At 48.4% G+C, this 10,872-nt stretch overlaps 2 long non-coding RNA genes across 2 annotated transcripts; both read right to left on the reverse strand.

The window, feature by feature from the left end:
* Window positions 1–754: 754 nt before the first annotated feature.
* On the reverse strand, window positions 755–2,836 carry LOC309376333. The gene is made up of 3 exons (XR_014171165.1): window positions 2,663–2,836; window positions 1,860–2,630; window positions 755–1,538 (listed from the first exon to the last, which is right to left on the reverse strand). It is a non-coding gene; the product is annotated as an uncharacterized lncRNA (long non-coding RNA).
* A 942-nt stretch (window positions 2,837–3,778) lies between these two features.
* Window positions 3,779–9,431, reverse strand: LOC309376330. Its single transcript, XR_014171162.1, has 2 exons — window positions 5,154–9,431; window positions 3,779–4,029 (listed from the first exon to the last, which is right to left on the reverse strand). It is a non-coding gene; the product is annotated as an uncharacterized lncRNA (long non-coding RNA).
* Window positions 9,432–10,872: the final 1,441 nt, after the last annotated feature.

Genomic DNA, 10,872 nt, shown 5'->3' on the forward strand with positions numbered 1-10,872 from the left:
GCCTGTCAGCGTAACCTGCCTCAGTGTTGTTGTGGGGGTTAAAGGAGGAGGGAGAGAACCATCTGGGCCACCTTGGACTCCTCAGAGAAAAAGGCGGGACAGAAATGCAATCAAATAAGCAGCCTTGGAGCATTTCCCGTGCTTCTCCTTCTGGCTGACCTGCCTCCCAGGGCTGTTGTGCGAATAAAAAAGGAAGGGCTCGGGGGGTTGGGGTTGGGCTGGCAGTCGCTGCCTCTCAGCCTGGCCTCCCTCCCGGGGCTGTTGGGAGGAAGCGCCATGGAATGAGCAAGGGAGGGAAGAAAGGCTCTGGGCAGTTTCCATGCCAACCAGGGATGCCAGGGGAGCTTCTCCAGGTAGGGCTTGGTGCGGCTGGAGCTGCTGAGGCTGCGCAGGGCCTTCTCCTCCCTCTTCCTCCTCCCCCCCTCCCGCCTCAGCCTCTGACCACCTGCACCTGCACACCTGGCAGGGAAAACAGCACCAGGTGGGGGCCTTTTGCCTCTTCTCGCGACCCGTAGCTGGGAAGCCGCGCCGCGTTGGCTGTCGGGAAACGCAGTCCTCCCTGTCATTCATTTCCGTTCTGTAGGTGGGGAGGACTAGAGGGCAGGTACTACGAGTCCCAGAAGGCAGTGGGCGAGCCGGCGCCAACCCCTCTTTCCTTTCCCACGCGCCTGATTCGAGGCCTCCCCATTGGCCGGCTCTTCCGACTCGGTATCTGGGCGAAGCCCGGGTCCTGTCAGCCAATGGGAGGCGAGAGTGGGGCGCGGGGGGCGTGGCAGGGCGGGGGGCCGTTGCCCGTTGCTTCAAGATCTCGGCTGCTGCCCCCGAGCCCGGGAGCCGAGAAGCAGAGCCAGAGCCTCTTCGCCGCTCCCTCCTCGCGTCCTGGGGATGAAGACAGGGCGGGGGGGGGGAGACGTATATTGCACGGCCCTTGAGGGGTCCTAGGGATGATATTGTGTGTCTCCCTCCATAGCCTCTCCCTTTCACGCAGGGACCCCCGAGCCAGAGCCTCTTTCGGCCCCAGAATGCGGCGTCCCACTCGCCACAGGAAAGACTGAGGGTCCCTGCCCCCCAATGGTCCCACTTCTCTATGGAGCTGGAAAGGGAGGCTCCGACCTCCAGGCTCCCAGAGGCAAAGTGAGGAGGTTCTGGGAGGCCTCGCATTGCAGGTCTACCAAAGAAGGCCACCCTGCACTAGTTAGCTCGGTTGGATAGAGCATGGTGCTGATAATGCCAATGCTGCAGGTTTGATCTTCGTAACGGCCACCTGCATTTTCCTGCATTTCAGGGGGTTGGACTAGAGGACCTTTAGGATTCCTTCTAATTCTGCAGGTCTGTGATTCTAACTCTCTAAGGAGGGGGGCACACATCTTGCATCTCCAGCTAAAAAGAGCTAGATGAGCAGCTTACGATTAACTCCATGTGGTCATATTCTGGGTGCATGTAACTGTTGCTGCACCTCCTCCCCCCAACGGGGTCTTTAGCAGTGAGTGACTACTGACCTGCATTTACTACTGACCCTGTGCCTTGGATTTCAACCTCTGTATTTGGCTAAGACTTGCCGATCGAAAGGTCGGCGGTTCGAATCCCTGCAGCGGGGTGCGCTCCCGCTGCTCGGTCCCAGCGCCTGCCAACCTAGCAGTTCGAAAGCACCTCTGGGTGCAAGTAGATAAATAGGGACCGCTTACCAGCGGGAAGGTAAACGGCGTTTCCGTGTGCAGCTCTGGCTCGCCAGAGCAGCGATGTCACGCTGGCCATGTGACCCGGAAGTGTCTCCGGACAGCGCTGGCCCCTGGCCTCTTGAGTGAGATGGGCGCACAACCCCAGAGTCTGTCAAGACTGGCCCGTACGGGCAGGGGTACCTTTACCTTTACCTTTACTGGTGCAGTGGTTGATCAGCTTGCAGTCTCTTTGTGTTGTGCTAATTGTTGCCACCCACCCACTCCTTGGGTCCTGGCTGGGCCCTTCAAATCCAGAGAGAAGCTGGGGTTATGCCAAAGCAGCCAGCCCACATTGATAGGTAGTGAATTACATACGATAGGATGTTCCAGCCCCAAATGACAGAAGTGTGGAAACTTGCTCTGAGTTTAGGAACAAGGCAGCAAAAATTACGCTTGTCCTCCTCTCTGGTCCTCTCCCTGGTCTTTGGTTCTGTGTTGTGATTGATCCTGTTCTAGCCGCTGAAACATGGCTTGGAATAAGACTTGTCAACTTCATGATTGTCTAAGAAATGGTAGGGAGGAGCATAGGCTAATTGCTCATGGAATTACAAAGCTTTATCAAGTACCTCCAAAGCCATTAAAAATCTGTTTGGTATACAAATAATTGAGCTTCTTCTGATAAAAGTGTTGAGTATAGTCAGGCAGCTGATGTGATAACTGGGGTCTATAAAAAGACTATTAATCTTTGGTCTGTGGTGTAACCCTGCAGGACTCTTCAACCAAGCGTTCAGCCCCTGTCTCCGGATGGGAAGAGTTAGTCCAAGGTGCAGGGTTCTTGGTGTTGGGCAGCGTTATCCTTGGGCCTTCCTAAGTCTGGGCTGGTTTGTTTTTCTTCATTAAGAGTTTTTTCCTGGGCTGCTTAAGCTTTTCTTTCTTTGGTGCTGCTTTCACTTCCTCTTTTGGGAGGGGAAGCTTCCGTTTGGGAAGTGCTTTGTAAGAACAACTTGGACGTTTTTCTGATCTTGTCTGCTCAATCTCTACGAATTTCCAAAGAGAGGAATTTTTGAGCAAGACACCTGCTGAAAGGTCAGAATGGGGAAGTGAAGGCAAAGATGCCTTCAGCTGCTGCTCCAGCCCCAATGGATGCCTGCAAAAGTACAGGACAAGCGCCTGGGCAGCAGGTCGGTACAAATATAAGAAGTTTATTAGCTTTTGAAGACTTCTTTGAAAGGAGTAGCTGAATCCAGAAGGGCATGTTTTCTTGGTAATGTCTAGCCACAACTCCCAGTCATGCTCTTCAAGAGGCATCACATAGAAGGGGTACAAACCCTTTGTTCATTCTTTGTTATCTGTGCCACAGGCCTCTGTTGGCAAGAAATGGCAAGCTCTCAGAGGGGGAAAAGTATTGTATTGTTAGCCTTCACCAATTTAAAGTGGCATCTAAGGGGATGGAGACATCCATGTGTTTGAAGACTCAAAAGGTGAAAGGGATCGGTTTTAAAATCACTGAAGAATGCCTTGTATTTGATGACTTGCCTAGTAGCCCCAGGCAACCAGGAATTTCATGCAGGTGACTGAGCAGCCAGCTCACTTGATTTCTTGGCTAGCTATAAAGGAAGTGTACTCTTATCTTATCCGCAGTCATCACAGAAACACAGTGGACTCTCAGAGTGTCTCTCCTCCACCATCCTTCATGGAAGAAGGCGCTTTTTTGCTGCGTTTCGATGCTGACTTTGGAGGAGGGGGCAAAACAAATATTGCAGGCTAGTAACTTTTTGACATTTGTAAGGCTGGCTGAAGAAGTACCCTTCTTCAAGGCCAAGTCTCCCCTTTGTGTACAAAATGGATGGAGCAGGTGGAAGAAGAACTGTTGCTGCATCCTTGTTGAGCTCCTCTTGTCCTGGCAGGAGTACAGCTATGGGACTGGGGCCCTGTGCTGTAGGATCACCCTATACGAGTTTAATAACTCGGGTTGAGTTGCTATGTCACCAGAGAAATGGATGGTTGTTTTCAACCCTTGCACAAAGCAGAGACAAATGCCTAGACAAGGGCTGGGATCTAAGAAATACCCATGCTTAGATGTGTGTCTATAATGTGTCTGTGTTGAAAAAGGTTCTAAATTTATATAGATATATAATAATTTTATTAAATTTTCAATAACAAAAATAAAAACAACCACAACAACAACCACAAACAATACTTGAAGCCTTTTCATCTCACTAGCTTCCTGATCTGGTTAAGCCTTGGTCCAGAAGTCAGTTTGACACCTGCTTACTCACATCTAGGTTCAATGTTGAGAGATGTACTTCAACGGGAAGCTGGTACAGCTCTTTCCTGCTCACAGGTCTTTCAGGAGTCAATCCAGCCATGGCTACGGGAGAGAAATAATAATCATCATATGGAAGAACCACCATTAATCCAGGTTTGCAAAATCATAAAGCTTGGGCTACTAGTTTGATGAATCATGTTGGGACCATAGAGGGGACAAATTGCAAAAAGGGGTTGTTTTGTAAAGGAGAAAGTTTGCTGCTATTTGTTTTACATTATTATTATTATTATTATTATTATTATTATTATTATTATTATTATTATTTTATACCCTGCCTTTTTCCCTGAAAGGGACTGAAGGCAGCTTATAAAAAAAATAAGAAATAAAGATATAGAAAAAAGAAGCCATTAAATTTCTTTAAACCTTAGTAGAATTAGTAGAATTAATTGGCTCTTGAGTTGTTTTTGTTTTATTAAGCATTTTGTGTTCTGATTTTGTATTTTTATGTTGTGATCTGTCATTTGTGTGTTTATATGATAAATGCAATAATACAACCTACACCTCACCTCACCACAGCCATAGCAATGGGATGCAGGGAGCATCCTTAGGCCAAGCCCAGCCACTGATCCTCCAACCTTGGTGTTGTCTACAGAGAGTCTTTTCCCAGCCCCACCTGGAGATGCTGAGGACTGAACCTGGGACCTTGTGGATCCAAAACAGATGCTCTATTGTTCTACTTCTGGAGCACCTTGGGGTCCCCATGCCTGGTTATTGGACTCCAACTACTCCTGACTGTTGGCCATGCTGACTGGGGCCAATGGCAGCACACCTGCAGAAGGACACATTCTTCAACTCTATTTCTTTTCAAAGAATGAAAACCTTTTTGCAGCCTGTAGCTAGAATGAAGGCAAGATATCCTTTGAAGTCGGGGAAAGAGCCACAGGGGTAGAGGTTGTGGTAAGACTTTATTTCTATACCACCTGTCCATTACCCGGGTGAGGGAACACCTTTTAAATGACGCACATACCGAGAGAATTGAGAATATACACCCAGGGTCTCTGGTTGTTACATCCTTGTGATGGGCCAAGTATCTCTGGCAGCATTATTCGTAGCTTACACGGCTCAGCCTTTTTGCCCTCAGATTTTTTTATCTGGCCACAGTTCCAGGCTGTACTGACAAGCCATTTCCCTCCGTTCAGATCCCTAGAAGCAGAAGGTCCAGTTACCTGCATCTCTGTTGCTCGCATGGGGCTCCCGTCTCTCAGCTTCGTCAGCTTCTGGGAGGGCAGAGAGAAGACCTTCATGATGCTTTTCTCCACCAGCTCCAATCTAACCTGTGCGTTCAGAGGTGGCTGCAAGGCACTGAAGAGGAATGAGAAAGAAGGGGAGGGGAAATGATCCAAAGCTCACAGAAAAAGTGCTAATTCAGCAGCTGTGGAGCATAATTATGGAACCAGTTGGTAGGAAAGCAGGGCTGAGAATTTCACCAGAAAACAAAATGCAAAGATCAGTCACCAAAGTGACCTCTACAAAGGGTCACTGACAAGGAGGCCACCCATGTATGTGCCTTCAGACAGTTTGGGCAACTCTGTCAATAGGTTAAGAGGGCACTTTACTATGTCAGGAAGCTGAGACAGTGTCAGGACTGCTGTGATTTAGAGATGCCTCCTTACAGGGAGGAGTGTGGGTGGAGAATGTATTGGGCTGGTACTGGGAGACGCCTGCAAAGAGTTCATAGGTGGTCTCAAGGCACTGAAGAGGAAAGAGAAAGCACACAGCATGTCAGGGAACTGGAGACACCATCCCTGCCACCACCACACGAAACCCTGAATTGTGCTATCTCTCCAGCCCAGCCCACTTGACACCTTCTTTGCAACGGGCACGTGGGTCCTAGTAGGGGAGAAGAGTGGGCACTGAAGAGGAAAGAAAGAAGGGAGGAGGAAATGATCAACACCCAGCAGTCCATAAACCTGGTGAGGAAATATGCACTGTGTCTGGCCAAGGGGTAACATTTCAGGGCATGGCAAGGGAGGTGCCAGGAATAGGTGGGGCAGTGACAAGCTGTAGGGAGACTAGAAGTACCTCCCCGTACTTACGTCATGCGGATTATGGTTTCCGTCGCTTGGTGCAAGACTGAGAGCGATGCCAGCGGCTCCTCTTTGATAACCTCCTGTTGTGGGGAAGCACCCAGCATGTCAGAACTGGAGACACCATCCCTGCCACCACCACACCAAGCCCTGAATTGTGCTCTCTCTCCAGCCCAGCCCACTTGACAACTATGGGAGAAGAGTGGGCCTCCTGGATCTGGGAATAAGATCCATCTTTCACCTGCACAGAGCTCTCCCTCTCCCTCTCCCCGCCTGTGGCTTCCAGCAACTGATATTCAGAAACACTGCTGCCTTCCGCTGTGGAGGTAGAACAGGGTCCTGAGGCACCCTGGACCGAAGATCGTCAGAGCTTTGTAAAAAAAATTATTTACTTACTATGAGGCAGGTATTCAGCTCCACTTTATGGGGAAAGATGACATTTTCCCCCTGAAGCGCTTTGCTTATTAGAATTGTCCTTCCATCAGACTTTTCTTCACAGCCTCATCCTAAAAGGAGAAGGGATTTTTTAAAATTGAGGCACCCAATCACAGAGCAGAGAGGCAGGTAATTTCACTCTCATGAATAATGGATTTTCCATGATCAACATTTGTTGTTTGGAATCCATTATTATTGGAAACTGAACTTGGTTATCACTGGTTCCTCATCATATAAAAAGTGGGTTTTCGGGGGAGGGTGTTGTATGTTCACTAGGCATTTGGACACCTCTTTAGCTATTGTCAGCAAATTTTTCATGGTGGTTTCTGAGACCAAGGAGCAGTTTTTGTCCATACATGGATGCAATGGGATGCCATTTGGAATCAGGACTCATAAATACACTGATTTAAACCACTGATTTTTTAAAACTGCACTGTTTTTTCCAGTGTCTTAGAATTCTCAAGCGACTCTAGGTACTAGGATAGTTTAACATACAGTGGTACCTCGGTTTTTGAACAGCTTAGTTCACGAACTACTTGAAATTTGAACGCCGCAAACCCAGAAGTAGGTGTTCCGGTTTGCGAACTTTTTTCGGAATCTGAACTGTTTGTTTTGAGTGTTACACTTCCTTTTTCCGTGCCACACTTCCGTTTTGAGTGCCCCCACTCCTGCTTGCACAGAGTAGGAGCTGGAGGGGGCTGCTCTCCTGGTGAGGTGCAGGCTCCGTCAGACTATTCCGTTGAGGGGTGCGTGGCTGCATTCACCTCAACAGAGAAGTTGAAAGGAGCATCGGTGGCCATGCGGAGACAGCCCGACAGCTGCCTCAGCAGCAGTTTAGGGGCTCTCAGACGCAGCTGCCCGGCTGCCTCCACATTCGCCACCCCAGCAACTATTCTGCTTGGCTGCCTTCAGGTGGTGCAGGGGCTCTGATGCTGACATGGGGGCTCCTTTGAGGGGAGAAGTTTAAAGGAGCCCCCAGCCGTGAACCCCTCAATGGAAAGTGTGACAGAGCCTGCACCTCCCCAGCTGAGCAGCCCCTCCAGCTCCTACTCGCGTGCAGGAACAAAAGATTTTCTCCTGACCAGCCAGAACATGGGAAGTCTTTTTAAATAATATAATTTGAAATGTATAATTGGTTTTATTCTTTGTATTATGATGTCGCAAGATTTGATATGTTATTAATTATTTAAAAAGAATGATGCTATATAAAATGACAAATCTGGATAACAATACATGTTATCCCCAACTGACTCCAGCTTCAAGGCCTCAGGAGAACTGGTGTATGTTGAGCTTAAACTAGGAAAACGATGAATGGTGCATAACTGAAGTAGGCAGTGGGCTTGGCTGAGGAGCAGGGAGCTAGAAAAGCAGGTGCAAGGCTTATTAGCGCTGCTTCCAGATGCTAGACAGCCAACATACAGCCCACTTTGTTTAATCCTTCAATCGATTGCAGCAGCACATCTTCCAGCCTTTTACCATAGCTCAGAGGGCAGAAAGCAGAGACTATCTAGAGTGCCCCTGCAAAGCCCGTACTAGGCAGCTGGATTATTAAAGGGGCAGTGCAAGTTACAGCCGCACAAACAGCAGCAAGGAGGCTTCTGCTGTTGCCCCAATTTGTGTTCAGCAGTGAACCAAAGACAGGTTTGGCTGAAGTGGATGGCCATAGGAAACGACCCTCCTGCCGTCTTGTAAGCTTACATTCAGCGTTGTAACTGTTGTCTCTGTCCCTGACCTTCTTGCCAGCTAGGTCAGGAGGATACATAACAATTCACTCCTCCTCAGGAAGCTAGGTTGCAACAACGGCATTGGGATAATTAGTAAGCAAAAAGGCACCAGGAGCAGGTTTTGAAATTCTGAAACTTTGAAACTCTGCTTTAAGATTCTGGTGCCCGGTTCCTTCAACCAACTGGGAATCCTGTAGAAGTGAAAATGCAAACTAGACAGAGCAATGGCACTTCCAGGATGAGTCGGGCAACCTCAGGTCAGATCACCTGCACACTCACAGATTTAGCAGCACTCCAGCAGGTGCCAAGAGAACTGACTTGTGACTATCTTGCTAATTAACTTCCCCCTGTTTACTTTGGGGCCTTATTGAGAACGCTTATTTTAGAAAGTTAGAATATTGCTTTTTTATGTGCCTAGAATTGTGAGTGTATGCTGCTGCACTTTGTTGTTAAAACTACCTTTATAATAAATTCCTTATTTTTTATATTATTTCCATGTGGACCCACCTTTGTCGTTTGGGAGGGTTCAGATACACACATTAAGGAGAGCACTCTGTGTGACTCCCGCTAAAGATCCTTTGGGAGGGAGTGTGCTCTCAGGACCACATGGGTGCTGGTTTCACAGTGTCTCCAAACACACATGTCTATCAGGCCCCATGTTAGCATGTCACAGTCCAAAGCAAGAACTTGTAGGTGCTTGGGGAGAAGCAGCAAAGTGAGATAGGGCACAATTTTCCAGGCCATCCATGACACAAGGGAGACAAATTTTGTAGGAAACCCTTTGAAGGCCTTCCTGCAACAGCAGCAGTCTCTTGCAACAGAGATAGGTAGACGACTGCTCCATGTCCTGAGAGCCAGTGTGGTGGTGTGGTTAAGAGCTGTAGACTCGTAATCTGGGGAACCAGGTTCGCGTCTCCGCTCCTCCCCATGCAGCTACTGGGTGACCTTGAGCTAGTCATACTTCTCTGAAGTCTCTCAGCCCCACTCACCTCACAGAGTGTTTGTTGTGGGGGAGGAAGGAAAAGGAGAATGTTAGCTGCTTTGAGAATCCTTCGGGTAGTGATAAAGCGGGATATCAAATCCAAACTCCTCTTCTTAAAAAACAAAACAAACAAAAACTGCTCCATGTCCTACTTGATCATACCTGTGCCAGCAAGGAGTGGTAATACGCTTTTAATAAACATGAATGCTTCAATTTCATAACAGTAATTGGAAAGAGAGTCTCATCCTAAACCCGATGCATTATCAGACAGTTTATCCTCACCTTGCAAGCTCCTTAATTAAGTTTGCTATGCGCCTCTTGTCTTCAGGACATAAATCCTTCAGAGAAGCACTCTTCATTCCTCCTTTGCCAGGGACCTGAAAATTAAAACCAGCTTTTAAAAAAGCAATCATGCCCTTCCTGATTGGCGGAGGCAGGCAGCTGCAAGGGATTTGTTAAAAGGAAACATGTCTTCCTGCCATAGCTGTCAACTTTCAGGTTTGAAAATAAGGGATCAGCAGCCTCTCCTGTCCAGTCTACGGGATATCTAACAATCCGGGATCGCAGCAGGAAGCAGCGGGAAACAGTGCTGAAATAAGGGAATTTCGCGGGGGGAAAGGGAAGGTTGACAGCTATGCTTCCTGCTCCTCCTATTTGAGGTTGAAAGGCAGCTCATCTGTCACAACACTATACACAGCTGCAAGAACAGGCAATAATGGAGGTGTATCCGGAGTTTTGACTCCCTAAAAGAAGCTTTTAATCCTTGGGCACTGTGTCATAAACTGGTCTTGCTTGCTCCATTTTGGCCCCAGGCTTGCAAATATTAATCTAGGTAAAGGTAAAGGTACCCCTGCCCGTACGGGCCAGTCTTGACAGACTCTGGGGTTGTGCGCCCATCTCACTTAAGAGGCCAGGGGCCAGCGCTGTCCGGAGACACTTCCGGGTCACGTGGCCAGCGTGACATCGCTGCTCTGGCGAGCCAGAGCCGCACACGGAAACGCCGTTTACCTTCCCGCTGGTAAGCGGTCCCTATTTATCTACTTGCACCCGGAGGTGCTTTCGAACTGCTAGGTTGGCAGGCGCTGGAACCGAGCAGCGGGAGCGCACCCCGCCGCAGGGATTCGAACCGCCGACCTTTCGATCGGCAAGTCCTAGGCGCTGAGGCTTTAACCCACAGCGCCACCTGCGTCCCAATATTAATCTAGCCAGTTACAAATGCTAAAGAAGAGTTTTAGACGCCTGGACAAGGAGGATTTTTCAAGGCTTACACAATTACTTTATCCTTGCCCCTTGAATGCCACAATGATGGCACAAAAAAAGAAAGAAAAAAGGGCTTCTAAGCCAGATACAAACAGCCACTTTTGAGCTGTGGGAGAATAAGAAGAGAGCAAGGGAGGCAGAAAAAGTCTGCATTCAATTGGACTGCCATCGCTGCCACCATCCTAGACCACGTTTACATTATACCTAATTTGTTTCAGTATTTTAACATTGCAAACCGCCCTGGATACCTTGATAGCCTCAGCTTCTCTCTGGATTTGAAGGGCCCAGCCAGCACCCAAGGAGTAAGTGGGTGGCAACAATTAACACAATACAAAGAGACTGGGCTGATCAACCAGGGCTACTGAATCTATTGAATCATCTGCCTGAAGAAAATAACTTCTTGTAGAAGAAACATGAAGAAAATTTGTCATGGAAAATTCATCTACCTTCAAGAAAC

Source organism: Podarcis melisellensis (genome assembly GCF_964234715.1).
Source record: "Podarcis melisellensis genome assembly, chromosome: 8".
Classification (NCBI taxonomy): domain Eukaryota; kingdom Metazoa; phylum Chordata; class Lepidosauria; order Squamata; family Lacertidae; genus Podarcis; species Podarcis melisellensis.